We start from the raw sequence: 23810 nt of genomic DNA, 5'->3' as shown, positions 1-23810 counted from the left end.
TGGAAAATTTTGAAATCTCCCAAAGACTGAAGTTTTAGAATGAAAATATCTAAGTGAGACTTATTTTAAATAAGAACTATTTATCTAAGTCTCAAAGGGGGGAATTGTTGGAGATATGCGAGAAACAAAAACAAAGGATGCTATTTAGTTAACGAGGCGTGACCTTGAGAAGAGAAACAAGATGACACCATAAGTCAGTGGGTAAAGACATACCAAGATAAGCACAGGGGCAATCAAAGAGCTACTTGAACTGCGAGTGAACTATCCTAATTAACATACTAGAAAACCCACCCTTGAGTAGGGAGAGCCCCCTACCAACAGAAGCCCCTTCCTCACAGAACATGCGCAGTAAAAAAGGAGGACACTGCGACTTTAAGTGGAGATGAGACTTGCGAGAACCAATAGGAATGAGAGTAACTAAGAAAAACTGTAAAAATACTGATAACTGTTGCTTGAAAGGTATAAAATGCTTTACCGTGTGTTAATCAGGTGTGCTAGCTTTGTGGAGTTACCACCTAGCACCCATCTCTGCGCAGACATGAAATAAACAAATATCTCGGCTCTGTGTGTTAATCGGCTTTTTTGCACACCGGGTGAAAGAATCCTGATTTTTGGGACAACACAGCCAGCAACTAAGCACCATGCAGCTGCTTCCCCCTCCCCCCTCCCAGTGGGGTGAGGAGGAGGAAAGGAAAAAAGTAAAACTTGTGGGTTGAGATAAGAACAGTTTAATAACTAAAGTAAAATAAAAATACACTACTAAGAATAATAATAATTGTAATGAAAAAGAATACAACAAAAAAAAGAAATAACACCCAAGAAAAGACAAGTGATGCACAATGCAATTGCTCACCACCCACTGACTGATGCCTGAGCAGCGATCCGCCCCTCCCAGCCAACTCCCCCCTGTTTATATACTGGGCATGATGTTCCATGGTATGGAATACCCCTTTGGCTAGTTCAGGTCAGCTGTCCTGGCTATGCTCCCTCCCAGCTTCTTGCACACCTGCTTGCTGGCAGAGCACGGGAGACTGAAAAATCATTGGCTTAAGATAAGCGCTACTTAGCAACAACTAAAACATCAGTGTGTTATCAACATTATTCTCACACTAAATCCAAAACACAGCACTGTACCAGCTACTAAGAAGAGAGTTAACTCTGTCCCAGCTGAAACCAGGACACCCGTTTTGTTAATGCCTGTATAAAACAAATTGAATGCTTTTGTCTAGATTATAAAACAAAAGCTTGTTATAAAACTCAGCACAAGATGATGTTGGAGATATGCGAGAAACAAAAACAAAGGATGCTATTCAGTTAATGAGGCATGACCTTGAGAAGAGAAACAAGATGACACCATAAGTCAGTGGGTAAAGAAATACCAAGATAAGCACAGGGGCAATCAAAGAGCTACTTGAACTGTGAGTGAACTATCCTAATTAACATACTAGAAAACCCACCCTTGAGTAGGGAGAGCCCCCAACCAACAGAAGCCCCTTCCTCACAGAACATGCGCAGTAAAAAAGGAGGACACTGTGACTTTAAGTGGAGATGAGACTTCCGAGAACCAATAGGAACGAGGGTAACTAAGCGAAACTGTAAAAATACTGATAACTGTTGCTCGAAAGGTATAAAATGCTTTACCGTGTGTTAACCGGGTGTGCTAGCTTTGTGGAGTTACCACCTAGCACCCATCTCTGCGCAGACATGAAATAAACAAATATCTCGACTCTGTGTGTTAATCGGCTTTTTTGCACACCGGGTGAAAGAATCCTGATTTTTGGGACAACATTTTGGCACCCCAGATGGGACGGCCATAAGGCCTTGCCCGGATCATCTTGCCGTCCCCGACAGCGGACCGGACCGGACTGAGCTCCAGCGCGCACCGACCTATTGATCGGGGACTCCTCCGGATTCCCTCCGAAGCCGGGGCGACAAGCGACTCAAAGGTGCAACGCCGACCAGAGATATTTGTATATCAGGGTGAAAGGGGAATGAATCCTTGGATTGGTGAGTATAAAATTTAATTACAAATTCAATGACTCCCATGGAAGGTTAAAGGGTAAAGTCGCACATAGACGCTCGGCAAGGGGTGCCGTAATTGACCAGGGGGGTCAGAGCCGAGTGCGCATCAAGTCGCCAGGGGGGCGCATAAAGTCGCACGTAGACGCTTGGCAAAGGGTGCCGTAATTGACCGGGGGGGCAGAACTGAGTGCGCATACTGACCAAGGGGGGTCAGAGCGGTACTGACCAAGGGGGGTCAGAGTGGAAATTACTGACCAAAGCGGTCAGAGTGGTAATTACCGACCAAGGGAGTCAAAGCCGGCAAATAGGAAAATTCGGTTAAAATGGGATCAAGCCAATCCACGATTCCTCCCTGTAGCCCTTTGGGGTGTATTTTGAAAAATTGGAATAAGTTTGGGGGAAAGGGGGAAATCTAATGACTAAAGATAAAATGAAAAGATATTGTAATCAATGGTGGCTGAATTATAAATTGGGTTATGATGAAGTCTGGCCAGAAAATGGATCGGTAAACTATAATACTATATTACAATTGATGTTGTTTTGCCGTCGGACGGGGAAATGGGACGAAGTACCTTATGTTGATGCTTTTATGACTTTGTACAGAAAATCTGATATGCGGGAAAAATGTAAGCTAAAGACTGACCTAGTGATGTATACAGCTTCTGAGAAAAAGGAGAGTGGTTGTTGCATAGGCTGTGATGATAGAAAGATTGCAGGGGCAGAAGAGCAGAAAGATGTGCAACTGTTAGTCCCGACAGCCCCACCACTATACAATAGTAGTGCTGGACAATTGCCAATCGATCCTAATTTACAATCGGGCAATGAGAATTTTAGCCCCATTTCCAGCCGGACTAGAGGGCACGCTCAACCAGTTGTACAGGCTCCCCTGAGACAAGCAGTGGGACCGGAAAGACTGCTGGTTTTTATACATGTTCCATTCACTACCTCTGACCTGTTAAATTGGAAACAATCTGTTGGATCCTATAAGGGAAACCCTGAGGGAGTACATCAACTATTAGAAGCTATAATGTTAACACATAATCCCAACTGGGGAGATATACAGGCTCTGCTAAATACATTCTTTACGGCAGAGGAAAAGAGAATGGTGATTGAAAGGGCCAGGGAAGAAGGGGGAAGGAGAAACAGGCAAGAAGATTCTGAGGAGTTCCTACCTACTAAAAGGGACCCAGAATGGGATCCTAATGGGGGGGGCATGAGGGCTCAACTGAAGCAGTATCAGCAGCTGATACTATATGGGGTTCAGCATGGAGCGCCTAAACCGAAGAATGTGTCTAAGCTTTATGAGGTAAGGCAGGGTCCGGAGGAAAATCCATCTGCCTTTTACAAAAGGCTACGTGAGGTAGCCAGAAAATGGATGGACTTGAATTCAGATGATGAGGCAAATCAGAGGATGTTCAATATGTTGTTTATTGGGCAGTCGACTCAGGATATAAGGAGAAAGTTGCAGAAAGTTGATGGAGCTGGGGGAATGTCGATCTCACAATTGATAGAGATAGCGTATAAGGTTTATAACAATCGAGATGAGAGGGAAAGAAAAGAAAAACAGAACAAAATGAAGTTGCAAGCATCTTTGCTGGCAGCGGCAATAAATGGAAGTGATGTTGAAGGGAAGGGTAGAGGAAAAAGTAAAGGAAGAGGAGGATGCGGTGGAATAACGCAGGGAAGAGGACCGCAAAAATGAACCCCTTTAGGGCTAAATCAGTGTGCGGTCTGTAAACAGGAGGGACACTGGAAAAATGAGTGCCCGAAACGAAAGAGGCCAAAGGAACGGGATCATATAGAAAATTCTAATCTTATTATGTTAGAAGATTCAGACAATGAATGAAGGGGACCGGGGGAGAACATTAAAGTCTCCCCAGCTGATCCCCTGGTTCCAGTTAAGCTGGGGAATGAGACCATAGATTTTTTAATTGACAGTGGGGCTACTCATTCAGTGGTCACCAGTTGTAAAGGACCTCTAAGTAAAGTAACTATACCTATTGTTGGGGCAATGGGAAAAAGAAGATTAAGGCCATTTTTACAACCAATGGAATGCACAACTAGGGGAGCTAAATTAATTCATGAGTTTCTATACATGCCAGAATGCCCCCTACCTTTATTGGGGCGAGATTTATTATGCAAACTAAATGCACAAGTAACCTTTTCTAAGAATGCTGTACAGCTCCATATCCCACCTGAAACCACCTGGAGAGCTCAGATCTGCTTGCTGACAGATGAAACATCAGAAGAAATTGAAGAGAATATTCCAGATGCTGTATTAAATGTGGTAATCCCCCTGGTATCGGCTTCTAAAAACCCAGGTAAAGCAAAAAACATGAGTCCGATTAAAGTAGAACTAAAAGAGGGGCAAAACCAGTAAGGGTGCATCAATATCCTATTAGGCTGGAAGCTCGCAAGGGCCTCGAAGCCCTGATAAATACCTTTATTCAATATGGACTGCTCAGAGAATGTCAATCTGAATACAATACACCGATTTTATTGGTGAGAAAGCCTCACTCCCAGGATTACCGATTAGTGCAGGACTTGAGGGCTATAAATCAGATAACCAAAGACATACATCCTACGGTGTCTAACCCTTATACTTTGTTAGCGTCTGTACCCGAAAACAATGCCTATTTTACAGTGTTGGACCTAAAAGATGCCTTCTTCTGCATTCCAGTGAATGAACAGAGTCAAACACTCTTTGCTTTTGAATGGGAGAATCCGACTACTGGAAGGAAAGGACAACTGTGTTGGACCGTTCTTCCCCAGGGATTTAAAAATAGTCCCACTTTGTTCGGTGAAGTACTGGCCAAAGAATTAGAACAATGGCAAACTAATAATGATAATGTTACTCTCTTACAGTATGTGGACGATATCTTAATTGGAGCAGATACAGAACAGACTTGTACAGAAGCCACAGTAAGCCTGCTAAACTTTCTGGGACTGGCCAGATTCTGCTGGATATGGATCCCCAATTTCGGACTTACAACCAAACCCTTATACGCAGCCACAAAGGGCCTTGTGGGAAGTTGTTAGAATGGACTCCAGAGTGTCGGAGTAGTTTTGATGAAATTAAAAGAAAATGATGGAAGCTCTCCTCAAGAAACTACATGAAGAAACTCACATGGGAGCCGATGCTATGATAAGCAGTGTTAAGAGATACGCTGTAGGGCCAAAAATGCAGACAAATGCAGATATAATAGTAAAGAGATGAAACTTGTGTAAATAATCCCAAAACACAAAGAAAGCCGCCAGCAGGTGACGTAAAAAGAGGAATAACCCCTAGGGAATACTGGCAAATAGATTTCTCTGAATTACCAAAATGTGGACAACATAAGTATCTACTTGTTCTAGTGGATACGTTTTCCGGATGGCCTGAGGCTTTCCCTTGTCGCAACAATGGGGCTAGGGAAGCAATTAGGATATTACTAAAGGAAATAACCCCCAGATAGCTAGAGTTGGACCATATGTCGTTAAAAGGGTTGGACAACAATGACTTTTGTTTAATCCATCATGGTCCCTCAAACGGGTAGAACTATCAATGCAGATTAATATCTCTGCAGTTAAACCAGCCTGTTCACCATTCATAAGTGCGTCCTATACAGGATGGTTAGCATGGTTACATGGGCAGTCTCTTACCCTTCCAAATGGAGTAAAAAGAGATGTAACTGGTATCCTAGGGACAGGATTGGGAGTCTTAAACAGCATAGATATGAAGTACTTGCAAACAAACTTAGTACAGCCACACATGATCTAAAAAAATTAGGACATCCATTGCGATCCTCCCTTAGGAACTCATCAATGGCTGTTATCTGATATATTGCCTCAGCGGGAAAGGGTTAATGAAAAGGACCACCAATAATCATAGATGCACTTGGTATAGCCCAAAATAATATTTCTCTAGCTCTTAGTTGTATCCAGGCTCAACTGTGGGTGCAATATACAATAGCAGCAATTGTAAGAGAAGGTGAAGATGGCACCTTACCTACTGAAATTCAGGAAATAATCTGGGAAAAGGCAACTGCATTTGAAAGAGAATTCCAGTCATGGTGGTATCTGGGCAATTTCGCTCACAATCCTATCCATAACAAAGCCACGGCCTTTGTCGTAACCATACAGAATGCATCAGTAAAAACCATCTACCCTATCATCGCGTTAGGCTTAAATCACAACGGGACTGTACTCTATCCATTAGAGCATAGAGTATGGGCCCAACGAGACAATAACAGATGGCAGACTGTTGAAGTTGATGCATGTGTGGTACGGGAACAACAGGGATTTACTTGCGAAAGTAATACCATCAAAGCTCAAGACATTTGTCTTGACACTGAGCAAAATGTTTGTTACTTCAAGATACATCCAAAAGAAATCCCTGGAACTGTACTTATATATTGGGAAAGGATGTGTGTGTATAAGAACTCTATGTAATTTTATAGTTGTAGATAATATGACTGTCGGGATAAATAATCACTCAGATACTTGCATTTGTAACTTTACTAACATTATAGGATGTGATTTCAACTACTCGGCTCCGATTACGACTTATCAGCTAATACAATCCAATTATACTTTAGTTAAGGATCTATTGCTTACTTCCATTGGGATGGATCTCACGCTGGTGAAAAAAATTTTTACAACATAATGATCTACGCCAGTTGCTGGAACATGCCCGAGAAGAGGGACAAAGGACTTTAATCACCGTTCACCATGACACAGAAGAGATACATCGTGTTTTGGACCGGGTGAAGAAAGATGGAGAACATAGGTGGTGGGAAGCCTTCCTTGGATGGTCGCCCAAGACAACAGGCATTCTTAATCTCATGCTACACCCTGTTGTGATCTTGTTATCACTAACATGTTTATGTTTACTGCTTATAATCATACTGTATTTTAAGGTTTGGCACATGATGAAGCAAATTGCTCTAATGCAATCACCCAGGGTATGCACGCTCACGACAGAGGGAAATAAATCCCTCAAACTTGAAAACTTCCCTATAAAGGACAGGAAAAAATTCCAGCGAGACATATGTCAATGGGAAGGAACCTATGAGCAGTTTTGGAAAATTTTGAAATCTCCCAGAGACTGAAGTTTTAGAATGAAAATATCTAAGTGAGACTTATTTTAAATAAGAACTATTTATCTAAGTCTCAAAGGGGGAATTGTTGGAGATATGCGAGAAACAAAAACAAAGGATGCTATTCAGTTAACGAGGCATGACCTTGAGAAGAGAAACAAGATGACACCATAAGTCAGTGGGTAAAGAAATACCAAGATAAGCACAGGGGCAACCAAAGAGCTACTTGAACTGTGAGTGAACTATCCTAATTAACATACTAGAAAACCCACCCTTGAGTAGGGAGAGCCCCCAACCAACAGAAGCCCCTTCCTCACAGAACATGCGCAGTAAAAAAGGAGGACGCTGCGACTTTAAGTGGAGATGAGACTTGCGAGAACCAATAGGAACGAGGGTAACTAAGCGAAACTGTAAAAATAGTGATAACTGTTGCTTGAAAGGTATAAAATGCTTTACCGTGTGTTAACCGGGTGTGCTAGCTTTGTGGAGTTACCACCTAGCACCCATCTCTGTGCAGACATGAAATAAACAAATATCTCGGCTCTGTGTGTTAATCGGCTTTTTTGCACACCGGGTGAAAGAATCCTGATTTTTGGGACAACAATGATAATTATGCTTAATACTTTCAGCAGAAAACCCAAAAACCTTTGAGATTTGTGCAGGAAAGCTGTGAGGCTAACCATAAGGCCAAAATACATTTTCAATATTCCTATAAAACAAAACCAAAGCAAACAAACAAAAAAGCTTTCAAGGCAATTTTCAATGCTATATTTTTGCAGTGATCAAGTATGACTTTAAAGTCAGCATTAACATAGATAATAATACAGTAGGAACTGATATTTAAGGCTATTGCCCAGGTGTAAGAAAACATGAAATTCCTACTAGTGCTTTTGAATATAGTGGAATACAGCTCTTGTTCCTACTGAGGCTATGTGCAGTAAAGAGATGAAAGACACTCCTTAAAAGAGGAAGAAAAAAAAACCCAAAAAAACCCCAACAAACCCCCAAAACTTTAGTCCCTTATAGCTTACATTATTTATTGCATTTATAGGTTGTGTAAATTACTACCACTTAAAGCAAAGCATTAATTCCTAAGGGAAAGCATGAAGGGCACACTTTCTTCACTTAAGTGTTTTGGGTAAGTAAAAAGCTGTTTGGGGCAATGTAAACATATAAGTTCAATAATTCTACCCTCTTTTACAAAACAAACACATTCCTGTATTCAGTCAAAAGGATATCTGTAAATTAAGAGTATTTTCCTGGTTCAACACAATGTTAATGGGATTTCCATTTGCTTCCTGTTTGAATTTTGAGGAAGAGCTTTTCTGATAAATGCATCTCTTATTTCTGAGTATTACCCCCCCAAAAAAAGTTAAGGAGTTACGTTTGCCAGACCCTCATCCACATGAGTGACAGCAGCTCTATTCACAGACCTGCACACCATGAAAATCCATCTGGCTGAGATATTCTGATGTGCATATAGTTTGTTTTATGGGCTATGCAGTTTAACCTCACACCTAGTATTTTCACAACCTATACCGCAGCCACCAAAACCAATCACAGCTGCCCACTACAGCGATTTCAAAAGTACACTTTGCCCTAAGGAACTAGGCTAGCAAAGTAAAACTAGTTTAAAAACAGAATACTTGCAGCTAATGCATACCTTTTCAGGGACACACACATATCAGGTTAAATTAGTGATACTAGGTCAGCTTGCAGCTATTTCTCCCCCCCCCAATACAAATACAAAAAAGTGTTTAAATCAAGATGAGATCCACAGATATGTTTTCAACTGTTTACTATTTAAGGCCATGAGAAGAGTCTCTGGAGCGGAGATGAGATCTCCACACTCTTCTCCTTAAGCGCTACGAGCTAAATAATGAGGTCAGGGCTGACCTCCCTTTCCCCACCGCACAAAGAGGGCTGCGTTCCCAGATGCATGGTGGCACAGCTTCGGTGGGACCAGAGAGGGTGGCCCCATGCTGATGGCCTGCCAGTCCCAGCCCCTCTGGCCAGGAGAAGTGGGACAATTTGAACCACCTTGCAGCGAGGACAGAAACACACCTTTCACTGCCAAGCCCTCTAATGTTTTGTCTACCACACATATGGAGAGCAGAACAGCATCTTAATACTCCAGTAATTCTTTTTTTTTTTTTCCCCCTTTGCAAAAAAAGAGCGCAGTCATTTATCTGCAGGAAAGGGCTCCAGTCCAGGCTTCCCGAGCGAGAAAAGTGTGAAACCCTCATGGGTGGCAGGTTTCTTCCCCTGAACAAACATTCTTGCCATGGACCGTTTGCTCCTCAGGGAGACACAGTAGCTGAAACACACCTACACAGCTTTGTCCAGCATTTTTACATCTTTGCTCTCTGAAGCAAGGAAGAGACATACAGATCTACATTTTTAAATTTACTTTAAAAATAATATAAATGCATTCTATTTTCACAGCAATATTAAAGCCTGTACAGGCAGCTTGCTGCCTCTGGTTCCCCCCACACTTGTAGGTACCTGGGGACTGGATCAAGAAATCCATGTGTAGCCAAGATGCCCCGCTTGCAACTCACTGCTTGCTTTTTGGAAGCTTTCCTTTTGCCCTGCAACCAGCCTCCTTCAGCCGTGTTTGGCCCCACAGCTACAATATCTCTGCTCCCTCCAATAGTTTGTTCCTTCGTTGCTCTCTCCCCACGCTGGCAACTCTTCCCCATGACCTGTTCCACCACTATTTTAAAAGGGCTGTACCAATGGCTCCTATCTTTGTTCCCTTTCCTGTGGAAATTAAAATTTCTTGAAACTTTACACCTCCACACAGTGGCTAAGGAAACTGTTTTTTATCTGGTGTGCAATTCTTCCTTAGCTCTGCCTACTGGGAACCACTGGATTCAGCAACTCATCTATTCACAGACAGATGGGCTAGCTCATCCATCCCAGTCCCCTAGCAGAATCAACACGCAGGAAGGGGATGTAAAAATAGTTACAAGGATATGAAGAGCTTACAAAACCATACGAGTTTTCTAACAGAATCTTTAAATTGCACATAGACAAATTCCCCAAATCATTCCAGGCATATTGCATATATAAGCATTACTGAACAACTTAAAATCTTTTCTTAAATGTATTCAACAGCTTAATAGTTTCAAGATTACAATAAAAAGAGGGAAAGTACTTCTGGCTCTTTTTACTTTCATAGCATAGTTTTAACCCCTGTTCAAATGGATGTTCAGAAAACAAAGGCTAAAGCATACATTTTCTAGAGTATTACTTTTAGCTTGCTTAATGCTGAAGGAATTCACTACAAGCTCTCCATGGCGTGGAACAATGTTCCCACCAGTCTCTCTGTTACAAATTAATGAAAAGCCGGCTGCTCATTCTCTGCCTGAAGGCATCTACCATGCATCATAAACTTCAGTCATGGGCACTGAGGAGCAGATCAGGGTACCACCTTACCCAAATAGTCCAAAGGAAGCTCTCTGCTTCACATTCATTGCAGCAAGATGATTTCCTGAGCCTTCTACACAATTAATTCTCGTGCCCTCTTCTCTCATTACCAGACTTCTCCAAAAGTGTCACATATTCAGAAAAAATTGAGAAGTTCTGCATACTGTGTTTTAAAGAGGAACAGAGGACAATCACATATATTTTTAACAGCCACACTCCATCACTAAAATATAATGTTGAGTTTGAAGGAAAGATCAAGAATCAAGTTATTTGCAAAATTGCATCAAAAATACTCAGTGGCGATCTTTGCATTAAGAGCCCTGCTCTAAACAAAACCTATAAAGCATTTTAGCTGTGTACTTTGGAACAATGCCTAGAAACAAGGCTACAAAGAATCCCCCCACCCAAACCACTGCTCTTTGAGTGGTATTTAACAACAGCAAAACAAACAGAAAATTATAATACGAAATCACTTGGCTATGAAAGAAAAAAAAAATCACTAAAGCAACAATAAAAATGTTATATATTCAAAGTAAAGTTTTAAAAAATGCTAAACACTGGCTTAATTCAACTGCTCCTGCTGGTGTCAGTGGGAATAACTTTAAGCTATTACTGACTAATACAGAACAATTCAATTTTGAAGCACTAAAACCACTTAATTACAGTTTTAATACTACACTAAATTTGATCTATTGGGCTTATAAACCTTGCCAGTCAGAATTCTCTGTTTTTAAAGAAAAGGGACATTTTAAAATTTAAAATAGATTATTACAATCCCTTGGCTCTTCTCTAACTTAAACATAGTGTGAGTTATTAGATAATAGTACAAGAGATTTATTTTAAAAAACATGTTTTAAGTCATCATTTATGATCACTGGGCTAGAAAGCATTAGCCTACCTGCCAAAACCTGTGGTTTGCTTTTCAATTCTGTAACTCAAAACAACATTGACAAATGTGTAGAGGAAAGACCCATAAAACATATTCCCTGAATTTTAAGCTCAGTATTTCATAGCAGGCCACATATTGGCCCCACCTTTTGCCTGCCAACCTGGTCTTTATTCTGCTCTTCAGCAGTCTTTCCTTTCCCTAGTTGAAGTTCTGCAAGGTATGCAGCTCCAAATAACACGTAGTAGACAATGGCATGGTCTAGCGCAAACTTGCAACTTCTAGCGTAGAGCCCAGCCCAGAAACCTAACAGCTGAGGGAGGACAACACCTTGTAACAAGACTGTACAAAAGACACTTGCTGGTAGGAAGGGCTATGTCCTACGCATGCTCCTTACTCCCTAATATCAAAGAATGATGCAGTTTCCTCCTAATACAGGAACAAACAACTGAACAGGACTCGGACGTTTTCTTTGCCAGGCCACATGGACCACATCTGTATTGGGTTTGCGTGGCAAGGTTTTGGTAGTGAGGGGGCTACAGGGGTGGCTTCTGTGAGAAGATGCTAGAAGCTTCCCCTATGTCTGATAGAGCCAGTGCCAGCTGGCTCCAAGATGGACCCACCGCTGGCCAAGGCTGAGCCAATCAGCAATGGTGGTAGTGCCCCTGTAATAACATATTTAAGAAGGGAAAAAAAGTTGCTGCGCAACAGCAATTGCAGCCGGAGAAGAGAGGAGTGAGAAGATGTGAGAGAAACAACTCTGCAGACACCAAGGTCAGTGAAGAAGGAGGGGGAGGAGGTGCTCCAGGCACAGGAGCAGAGATTCCCCTGCAGCCCATGGTGAAGAACATGGTGAGGCAGGCTGTCCCCCTGCAGCCCATGGAGGTCCATGGTGGAGCAGATATCCACCTGCAGCCCCTGGAGGACCCCATGCTGGAGCAGGTGGATGCACCCGAAGGAGGCTGTGACCCCACGGGAAGCCCACGCTGGAGCAGGCTCCTGGCAGGACCTGTGACCCTGTGGGGGACCCATGCTGGAGCAGTCTATTCCTGAAAGACTGCACCCCATTGAAAGAACCCACACTGGAGCAGTTTGTGAAGAACTGTAGCCCGTGGGAAGGACTCATGTTGGAGAAGTTCATGGAGGACTGTCTCCCGTGGGAGGGACCCCATGCTGGAGCAGGGGAAGAGTGTGAGGAGTCCTCCCCCTGAGGAGGAAGGAGCGGCAGACACAATGTGTGATGAACTGACCCAAACCCCCATTCCCCGTCCCCCTGCGCCACTCAGGGGGGAGGAGGTAGAGAAAATCAGGAGTGAAGTTGAGCCCGGGAAGAAGGGAGGGGTGGGGGGAGGGTGTTTTAAGATTTAGTTTTTATTTCTCATTATCCTACTATGATTGGATTGGTAATAAATTAAATTAACTTTCCCCAAGTCAAGTCTGTTTTGCCCGTGATGATAATTGGTGAGTGATCTCTCCCTGTCCTTATCTCGACCCACGAGCCTTTCGTTTTATTTTTTTCTCCCCTGTCCAGCTGAGGAGAGGGAGTGAGAGAGTGGCTGTGGTGAGCACCTGGCATCCAGCCAGGGTCAACCCACCACAACATCCCACCAGCCTCTCTGCTGAACTTCCTGCCACCACCTCACGCTCAACATGCTTGCGTTTAGCAGAGCTGCCATGCCCAGCCCTTCCCACTACTCACTGCTCCCTAATCCTCCACACTGCATAGCGCTACTATATATCCCAAACCTGCCACAACACTATACCCACACTGTTCTTCCCACTACTGTATGGCAAATATACCCTCACTCCTTTGTGCAAGGCCATAAAGGTGCAGCATAGCCAAAAGTGGAGTAACAGAGCATTTGATAAATGGCAGACAGGCAGGCACATATGGTTGGTTGATGGGCAAGAGAGAGGCACAACTGGACTGCCAAGGCGCTTGGAGAGAATCTGCTTACAGGCCCAACAGATTGGGTCACAGTTCAGATCCAATTCACAATCAGGTAAATGGATGATTTTCTTTGGAATCAAACCCAAGTGTTTGTTATTTTAAATTCTAAAGTAATTTTGTTCCTATTTAACTGAAATTTTACATAACATCTTGTTTCTCAGCCTTGCCAGCTGTTCATCAACATGTTTCTCAAAGTAAGATGCCTTCATTATTCTCAAATTTTTATATAAAAATAAAAGGAGAAATCATAAAAATAGGGCTATTACAAGTGCTTTTAGCAACAAAAATGCCTGTGAATATCTTTCATCAAATAATGGTAGTCACTATTAATGACTATGTACAGCATACAAAGGGAGGAACTTCAGTAATATTCTACTTGTGGAAGTTATCATCATTTTCAGAACTACAATTTGGTTCCTCCTTAATTTATACATGTCATCTAACCCATAATATTGGAACATAGGCATTAACCTGTCTTCACAGAACATCAGTTAATTAAAGAAATCTTAACCCAGTTTTACTGGTGGGAAAGTAAAAAAAATTCAGTGCCTTGGCCACAAAGTAGATGGTGGTACTTTCACAGTGTTGTGAGATGATTGACTCTTCCACCAGAGCACTGTCAAACCTTCCAAGACCAAATAGACTTGAAGTCTTCAGCAAAGAAGAAAAATCATCAAGGAGAAGAGCACAGAGGCTGCCAAAATGACTGATGTGTGGAAAAGCCAACAAGGAACCATTTCTCACAACAAAAACTAGTGGGCAGCCTACAAAATGGTAGATCTGAAACAACCAAGGAAATGCTTTTTCTTCACAATGTATACTTGAGTTACGGAATCATTGCAGCAAGACATTGGACAAAGCATAAATGGACTCAAAAAAGAACTAAATTCTTGAATAACAGACCCACTGCTGGTTATTTAAAACACAAATGCTTGGGTGCAACCTTTAGCTAAGGAGGTTCCTAAACTACTAATTAAGGGACCCAACCATGGAAAAGAATCACTACATATACTTCATGCATTTCTTACATTTTTCTCCCCAAGCATCTTTACTGGCTGCCTTTGGAGAGAGCATGGAACTAAATCGACACTTGGCCTGACCAGAACATGGCTATTCTTCTGCTCTCATGAAATACTGGAAGACATGCCAAATACCAGATGAAGGCAGACAAACCAACAGGCACAAAATGTACGCAGACATTAGACTCTTATTCCCCTCCCAGTTCACAAACAGCATTAATCACCATTTCTGCAAACAGCATGATATAATGTAAGACACAACAGATTTAGACAGTCATGCATAATTATTGTGAGAAACAAAAGTTACAAATGAGAAAAAATATTTTACCTCTCTCATATGTATGATTTCATTCGCTGCTGGGAAACAAGCCATGATCCACAGCCAACTCTCAAACAGGAAAACAACCAGATTTAAAAGTTGAGGCTGTATTCTACAAAGAGGTTAAACGTAGGTCCACTTTTAGAAAGCTTTTCTAATTCAGTGGAAATCAAGACTGGACTGGTGGATCCCTTATCTGAGGAGTGCCCTAGCGCAGTACATAGATCCTGCCCAGTATAAGGAGTGAGAAGTCATTTAGACCAAGAGTTCTGTTCCCTTCGTGTCTTAAATATTACTTTTCTTTTGGTTAACTATTAAATTTCCATCAAGATCTACAGTCACTTCAGATTTATCTAGAAGTCTGTAAACTGGCCAATCAAATCCAGCTACACAGGAATGGAGTGGTTTGGGGGGGGGGGGGGTTAGGTTTTGTTTGTTTTTCAGTGTTATGGTTCTTATTGCATAAGTGATAATGCAAGAAGAATTAGGTACAGAATTTTTCACAACTTTTTCTAAAAATGAGGGTGATATTAACTCTGATATCCTTTCTATGGGGAAAAAACCAAACCGATCAAGATTTAATTTTGTCATGAAATAGGATTTGGTTCTTTTGGACAGAATTTGCTGCCCAAATTCTATTCACTGCTATCTATGCTCAATAGCCATCAGGAACGACAATAATACTTCAGCCTGGAAAACTAGTGTGACTTGGATGCCCGTAGCAACTGAGATTCCTGATTGTCAGTTAGGCGACATATGAGAACCTGTTCCTATTAGTAAACCAAAATGAAATCAAGAGGACTGTATTGGGTTTGCGTGGCAAGGTTTTGGTAGCGGGGGGGGGCTACAGGGGTGGCTTCTGTGAGAAGATGCTAGAAGCTTCCCCTATGTCCGATAAAGTCAATGCCAGCGGGTTCCAAGACGGACCTGCCGCTAGCCAAGGCCGAGCCAATCAGCAATGGTGGTAGTGCCTCTGTGATAACATATTTAAGAAAGGGAAAAGAAGTTACAGGGGAGTAGCAGTTGCAGCGAGAGAGAGAGGAGTGAGAAGATGTGAGAGGAACAGCCCTGCAGACACCAAGGTCAGTGAAGAAGGAGGGGGAGGAGGTGCTCCAGGCGCCGGAGCAGAGAGATTCCCCTGCAGCCCGTGGTGAAGAACATGGTGAGGCAGGCTGTCCCCCTGCAGCCCATGGAGGTCCATGGTGGAGCAGGTATCCACCTGCAGCCCCTGGAGGACCCCACGCTGGAGCAGGTAGATGCCTGAAGGAGGCTGTGACCCCGTGGGAAGCCCATGCTGGAGCAGGCTCCTGGCAGGACCTGCGGACCCGTGGCCCCGTGGAGAGAGGAGCCCACGCTGAAGCAGGTTTGCTGGCAGGACTTGTGACCCCATGGGGGACCCACGCTGGAACAGTCTGCTCCTGAAGGACTGCACCCCATGGATGGGACCCATGCTGGAGAAGTTCATGAAGGACTGTCTCCCGTGGGAGGGACCCCACGCTGGAGCAGGGGAAGAGTGTGAGGAGTCCTCCCCCTGAGGAGGAAGGAGCGGCAGAAATAATGTGTGATGAACTGACCCAAACCCCCATTCCCCGTCCCCCTGCGCCGCTTGGGGAGGGGAGGAGGTAGAGAAAATAAGGAGTAAAGTTAAGCCTGGGAAGAAGGGAGGGGTGGGGGGAAGGTGTGTTTTTAAGATTTGGTTTTATTTCTCATTATCCTGCTCTGATTTGACTAGTAATAAATTAAACTAATTTTTCCCCAAGTCGAGTCTGTTTTGCCCGTGAAGGTAATTGGTGAAGTGATCTCCCTGTCCTTATCTTGACCCACGAGCCTTTCGTTTTATTTTTTTCTCCCCTGTCCAGTTGAGGAGGGGGAGTGATAGAGCGGCTTTGGTGGGCACCTGGCATCTAGCCAGGGTCAACCCGCCAAAAGGACAACAGTTTTGGCACAACTACTTCAGTTATTAAGGAGAGATAAGGGGAGACAAACCTTACAGATTGGTCCAAATGGCTGAGAATGCCTCTTTCTTCTTTAGACAAAGTTAACTCTACTCCCATGATTACCAATACCTTCCTGTTGGTTCTAGTCACAAGCAAGTCCACTGAAAAAATATACTACCTTACTGCTCTCTGACCTAAGATTTTCCACATGAATGCTCATTCCTGTTTCAAGAGCCAGTTAGTTTCCCTTAACTCAATTTGTTCCTATACTAGTAGAACTATAGGAAGAGCTAGAAGAGACTTCAAAAGATCATCTTACCTAATTCCTACTGTGAGATAAAAGCAAGTATAGTTAGATCCTCCCTGAGACTTTTTTGCATCTAACCTGTTTCTGGAAACTTCTAATCTCAAAGGGTATTCCACAATATATTTAAGTCATCTATTTCAGTGCTTAACTATGCACACAAACAAGTTATTGAGAATATGTAGAGGGCTAAACCACATAATAGCCACAGGGTATTAGGCAGCTGCCACAGAAACTTGCGTACCTAAGACAGTTCTTATTTTAATATTATCTATCCCGAGTCATACTACTTTTTTTCTCCTCTCCCCTAATGGAAGATAGTATCTCCTACAAAGCTTTTCACTTCCCAAGAGATGTCTCTTCCACAACCCTTGGGTTTTTTTTTTTCCTATGAGAAGAAAAAGTCACTTCCTTCAAAATTTTCTTGCAGGTCATATTTTCAAAGCACTTTATTGCAGCTGCTTTCTTAAGACACACTCCAAGATGTCTGTGTCCTTTAAAATAAAAAAAAAGAAAAAAAAAAGAAAAAAGCTAATAACCCTAAACTCTATATAGTACTCTACCTGAGACCTCATCAGTGCTAAGCAGAGAACAGCTACTTCCCCTCTTACATGTGACATTCCTTGTTCATACATCTCAGATTATATTTGTCCTTCAAAGAAAACCTGGAGTTTATAGTCGGCTACACTACTTTAGCTTTTTATTCCTCTTTCAACACTTGTGCAAAACGTAGCGAGTTGTGCTCACCTTTTGGAATTTCAACTCATTGCCTTTGGACTGTCTCTCCAAATTGTCAAGACAACTGCTTTTCAATCAACCTTTTTCCCACGTGGGAACCCCTTTAAATTTTCCAGTGAAGGCATAGGACCCTGTGTAGTAAATTTAGGCCTACTGATAATAGGCTTGCTTTTGTTAGTTACCCTTCATGACTCCTTATAAGCAACCAGTGGATTCACATGGTCTGCAGACCAAAGCTTGAAAATCATTTACCATCATCATTCTGAGCTCATCTTGATTTTCAACATGCTAATGCAACATCCCAGCTTGCTGTTGTCCACAAATACATTCTCTGTATTCTACTAGCCAAGTGCCTAATAAAAATACAGAACAAAAACAAACAGATGATACACTGGACCTATCTGAAATGCCCTCTTAGTTGTCAGTGAGTCATCAACAACTACACTTGGAGACCTTTTCTTAACCACTTGTGTGTTCAGTTTATAACGATTTCATGTGAGTTCCCCAGCCATTTTCTATGAATAATGTGTGAGATAGAGTCAAGAATCTCACATGCAGTCACTGCATGAAAAAAATAATGAAGATATCTCATCCATCTACCGCTCATCTTTTATTTACTAGGCTAGCTATACTGTCAAGGAAGGAAATTAAAATTGTCTGACACAGTTTCTTCTTGATAAATCTATACTGGCTGCTTATCAATTTTATTATCCCAGAGGCACTTATAAAGCAACTGTTTAATAACTTCTTTAAAAAATGTGCGGGGATTTAGGTTTCATTGACTGGCTTATAATTGCTTTCCTCTTTAAGGTTTTATTGACTGGCTTACAATTCCCTTCATTTTCCACAACACCTTTAAAAAAAATAGAAAGACAGACATAGGGAGCCTAGTTCTACATTTGCCCTTCCCCAGTCTTCTAAAGAGTCTCCTCCTGTCCTCAAAATGACTCTCTGAAGATTCAAACTAAAGGGTCCCTGACAAAGAGAAGAGTAATGCTGACTTTTCAGTTTAGCAACCTCCCAGTTCTTATCTGAGCACAGTAAGCTATTAAAATCAGTGAAAGAGCAAGATAAGTTAATCAAACACGAACTTAAATAGTACGCTGAGGTCCCTGGAGAGGACAGAGAGGAAAATGATGAGAAACAAGACTTTACTAAGGGTTACTCCTAGCCATCTAGATAGAATAATTTCACTAGTTTGCTGCCTGAGGGGATATCAGTGGGTCAAACATCTTAATAAATAAATAAATAAGGATAGTAGGGAAAAAATATCCTAAGCCACTAACCTTATTGCTTACCTTGAGAAGCATGTTGAGTGGCAATAAAACGGACTGGTTAAACAGATGTTTAAGAACACACTTCTGAACGACTTAGTAAACTCCTTTGTCCAGATTTGGGAAGCAGGGGCCTGCTCGGGTATCACCTTCGGCTGCACTGCTGGGAAAGCACAGGAAGCCAGTGTCTCCATTGGTCCAGTCTGAGGCACTCTTTATTGCTATAGTGGGAGGCTATTGTGCTAATGGAAATCCCCTGTTAGCTCTCAATTGCAGTCAGAACTGTCTCTTTCCTGCCAAGGTTTCCCAAAATGCGAGTGCCTAAAAAGGCCTGTAGTTAAAAAATTCTCCTCGAGACTGGGAGGCAGCTCATCGTATCAGGGACAGGAGACCCACAAGTCATTCTGACAGCCTGCCAGGACACAGAGAACACAGCAGGAATAGCAAGAAGGCAATCTTTTTTTCTGTGCCTGCCTTGAATTAAATGGAAATGTCAGGTTACCTAGAAGGTAAGCTGAACACTGGATTTAGCATATCATGAAGACAACATTACTCCACTAATATGTGTTGTTATGCACTAATCGGCTAAAGCAGCCTGCCAGTAACAACCCTATCATAAGTGCACTAATTTAAATATTGGTCACACTAACCTATTTAGCCTTCAAGGCACATCAAAAGGTGCTTCTCTCTAATTTTTCTTCTATTAAAAAAAAAAAAGAGAGAAAGAGAAGGAAGGTTTTAAAGAGAAAGAAAACCAAGAGCAAGAGACAGAAATCAAAAAGTCAAATAGTATTTTCCCAGTTTACTCAACACAGATAATTTCTGGCATTTATGCACTCTGGTTCCATTCTCCATCAATGTTAGCTGCCATTATAGATGCTGAGTTAGGTTAACACATGCATTGTAGCTTCAAACCTACCTGTAGCCCAAAAAGTATACTAGTAGAGTCACTCCCTTTACCAGTACCCATTCATCAGTAAAATATCCATACTTATTCTTTTAGTTTGATCAGCTTGGGGCCTGCGATATTACTTGTGCGTAGTTACTGCACAATTTCAGTTTGCCGTGTTCAATGCAACAAGTACAAGGCTCCACATCTTCTGTATGCTGCCAATACAGTGATGTATCTTCATCAGACAGTAGAGTGCTAGAGCAGTTGAGAAACTTACCCAAAACCCATTTAGAAGAACTGAACTGAATACTAGCATACTAGAGAGAACCACAGTAACATACATGGATGAAGGAGGACTGGATTAGCACGTTTCTCATCCCTTACTCCTGACAAATGTCCACATTTCATTATTTAAGTTCAGAATTTGAAATGGATTTTGCCAGCAGTAACTATTTATACCTTATCATTCAACAAAGACTTGGCTGAAATCAACCATGCCTTTACCATGACATCTTAGAGTCATTCAGAAACGCAGCTGGCAAGGATTCTTGATCCACATTAGCAAACATCAATTTAGGTAAGCATTCCATTGGAATTTGGATCAAAACTTTACTGAACAGGATCAAGGTTATAATACCTATACTGGCCTTCAAATACACTGGACTGAATTGAACAAATTATTTTTTATTTATAAAGTTATGTATTAGCAGAAAGAAATCACTTTTCACAGAACATGGCAGTTGAAGGAATTACATTGGACAGTCTCTTACTAGTTTAAGAGCAAGAGAGACGTACTGACTGGTCGACTCGGACTGATCCTCTGTTCGGGAACGACGTGCTTCCACCAATACCTTGCTGTGTGTCCAGGTACATGTCACACTGCCTCATCTGGTTCCTTAAACTATTCTGTACAGAACTAAAGGTAACACAGGGATGAGTTGTAATACACCTGTCTAAAGCATACCATGAGGAAAGGGAAGCCAAATATTTAACTAAATTAAAAGTAATTTTTCTAGTAATTTAAAAATATGCACCTACCATTCACATGACAACAAAACATCCCAAAATAGAAAGACAGTGCCTTGACCCGCAGCCCATTCCATGTTTTCCCCTTCTACAATATTGTCCTGGTTTCGGCTGGGACAGAGTTAACTTTCTTCTTAGTAGCTGGTACAGTGCTGTGTTTTGGATTTAGTGTGAGAATAATGTTGATAACACTCTGATGTTTTAGTTGTTGCTAAGTACTGCTTATCTTAAGCCAAGGACTTTTCAGTTTCCCATGCTCTGCCAGCAAGCAGGTGTGCAAGAAGCTGGGAGGGAACATAGCCGGGGCAGATGACCTGAACTAGCCAAAGGGGTATTCCATACCATGGAACGTCATGCCCAGTATATAAACAGGGGGGAGTTGGCTGGGAGGGGCGGATCGCGGCTCTGGCATTGGTCAGTGGGTGGTGAGCAATCGCATTGTGCATCACTGTTTTTTTTCCTTCCCCCCCTTCATTTTTTTGTTATATTCCTTTTCATTACTGTTGTTATTATTATTATATTTCATTATTACTATTGTTAGTATTTTATTTCATGTTAGTTATTAAACTGTCCTTATCTCAACCCATGAGTTTTACTTTTTTTTCCTGATCCTCCTCCCCACCCCACTGGGAGGGGGGAGGGGGAAGCGGCTGCGTGGTGCTTAGTTGCTGACTGGGGTTAAACCACGACAGCCTTTTTGGCGCCCAACGTGGGGCACGAAGGGTTGAGATAACGACGGATCTGATCAGAGTGTGTTAAAACAAACTTGTTCTAAGTATCCATTGTATTGGTTTGATAGTTACTGGTTACAATGTGGGTTCGTTTGCTCTCAAAGTTGGTGTTGTGGTTCTTGAAATTGCATTATGTAATGCCCTACTTGCAGTATATGCTCCCTGTTGTGCTGTTTATCATCTGTGGGAACTGGATTAGAGTTATCATGTTGTTGTTGTTTGTAACACTGGCTTATGATATGATAGAAGTGCAGGTTGTGAAACTAATCGGGTGTTTGTACTCGGCATTGTTGTCACCTCTCTACTTCGGGAGCCACCTATGGGAGACTATTAATAATTGTACCTTTTACCTTTTCTCCTCTGGGAACCAATCTGTGGAGGAGACATCTCTGTACTTCGGGTGCTATCTCCTAGAGAATATTACTAACTGCACTTTCTACCTTTTCTCCTCGGGGAGCCAACCTACTGGGGAGACATCTTCCCACATCTTCCCTTTCTCTGCCAGGTTAATTACAATAGCATTGGAGGAGTTTGTAAATTTTGAATATCCTTGGGATGTTGAACTCAGCATGGTCCTGTTGCTAGGAATCAGCCTGTTCCTGAATGTGATTCAGATCTTGTTTAGGGTTAAACAACTATTTAAAAAAACCACCCAGAGATCAGCTCCCACGACTGCAGCTACTCAAACCCTAGTGACAGGTACTGCAGCTACGCAAACCCCAGCAACAGTCACTGTGGCTACTCAAACTCTGGCGACAGGCACTGCAGCTACTCTAATCCCTATGACAAGCGCTGCAGCCACTCAAACCCCAGCAACAGGCACTGTGGCTATTCAGACCTTGGCGATGGATAATGCAGCTGAATTAGAGAATCAACCAGTGCCAATATCAATCGCCCCTATACAGAAGAAGAAATATACAAAAAAATCAGTTTGCTTAGCAAAGGATGAAGGTGAAGCAGGGTCATCACGAGAACAGGAGGAAGAGGCAGAACCGGAGATAATCACCCGATCCCTATCCCCGAGTGAGCTGCGAGATATGCAAAAAGATTTCAGCCGTCGTCCAGGCGAGCACATTATCACCTGGCTGCTCCGATACTGGGATAATGGGGCCGGTAGCTTGGAATTAGAGGGTAAGGAAGCCAAGCAATTGGGATCCCTTTCTAGGGAAGGGGGCATTGACAAGGCGATTGGAAAAAAGCCACAAGCCCTCAGCCTCTGGAGGCGACTTCTATCGGGCGTGAGGGAAAGGTACCCCTTCAAGGAAGATGTTGTATGTCAACCAGGCAAGTGGACCACCATGGAGAGAGGTATCCAGTACCTGAGGGAATTAGCCGTGCGGGAGATGGTTTATTATGACCCAGATGATGGGCGGTTACCCACAGATCCAGATGAAGTCCAATGTGCACGACCCATGTGGCGACGTTTGTAAGGAGCGCACCATCGTCATATGCCAATGCATTGGTAGTAATGGACTGGAAAGATGAAGAGGGACCAACAGTAGATGAATTGGCTCGCTGACTTTGGCAATACGAAGAAAGTCTCACTTCCTCCCTCGTCGCGGCTGTGGAGAAACTGCCAGACATACTAGCCAAGAAATGGTCCCAAGAGTTCCAGCGATTTGAGGATAAGTTTGGCCACCCACCTGTACGGACCTAATACCTCGGCTATTAGGAGAAGGTATTCTTCTGGGCAAGAGAGAGGAGATAGAAGGTACACACCACGGGGTATCCTGTGGTCCTACCTGCATGAACACGGAGAGGACATGAGGAAGTGGGATGGAAAACCTACCTCTGTCCTAGATGCACAGGTACGTGAATTGAAAGGAAAAACAACCACAAATGAGGATTCCTCCAGGAAAATGGTTGCTTCAGCCTCCAGTGAGCACTGTGAGCGGTGTGGCCGACAGAGTGGAAGGGCTGATCTTATTCCTGATCCTATGAGAAGGAATTCTAATCCATTTTTACAGAAAGTGAGTGGAGAATCTTACGACCAGGACTAGAGGGGCCCTGCCTCCAGCCAGGCAGAGGAGAGGGACAACTGGGTTTACTGGACTGTGTGGATTCGATGGCCTGGCACATCAGACCCACAGGAGTATAAAGCCCTAGTAGACACTGGTGCACAGTGTACTCTAATGCCATCAAGCTATAAAGGGGTAGAACCTATTTGTATTTCTGGTGTGACAGGGGGATCCCAACAGCTA

The sequence above is a fragment of the Gymnogyps californianus genome, unplaced genomic scaffold, assembly GCF_018139145.2.
Source record: "Gymnogyps californianus isolate 813 unplaced genomic scaffold, ASM1813914v2 HiC_scaffold_39, whole genome shotgun sequence".
Classification (NCBI taxonomy): domain Eukaryota; kingdom Metazoa; phylum Chordata; class Aves; order Accipitriformes; family Cathartidae; genus Gymnogyps; species Gymnogyps californianus.
The sequence above is the reverse complement of the archived record's forward strand: the minus strand, read 5'-3'. Positions refer to the sequence as shown.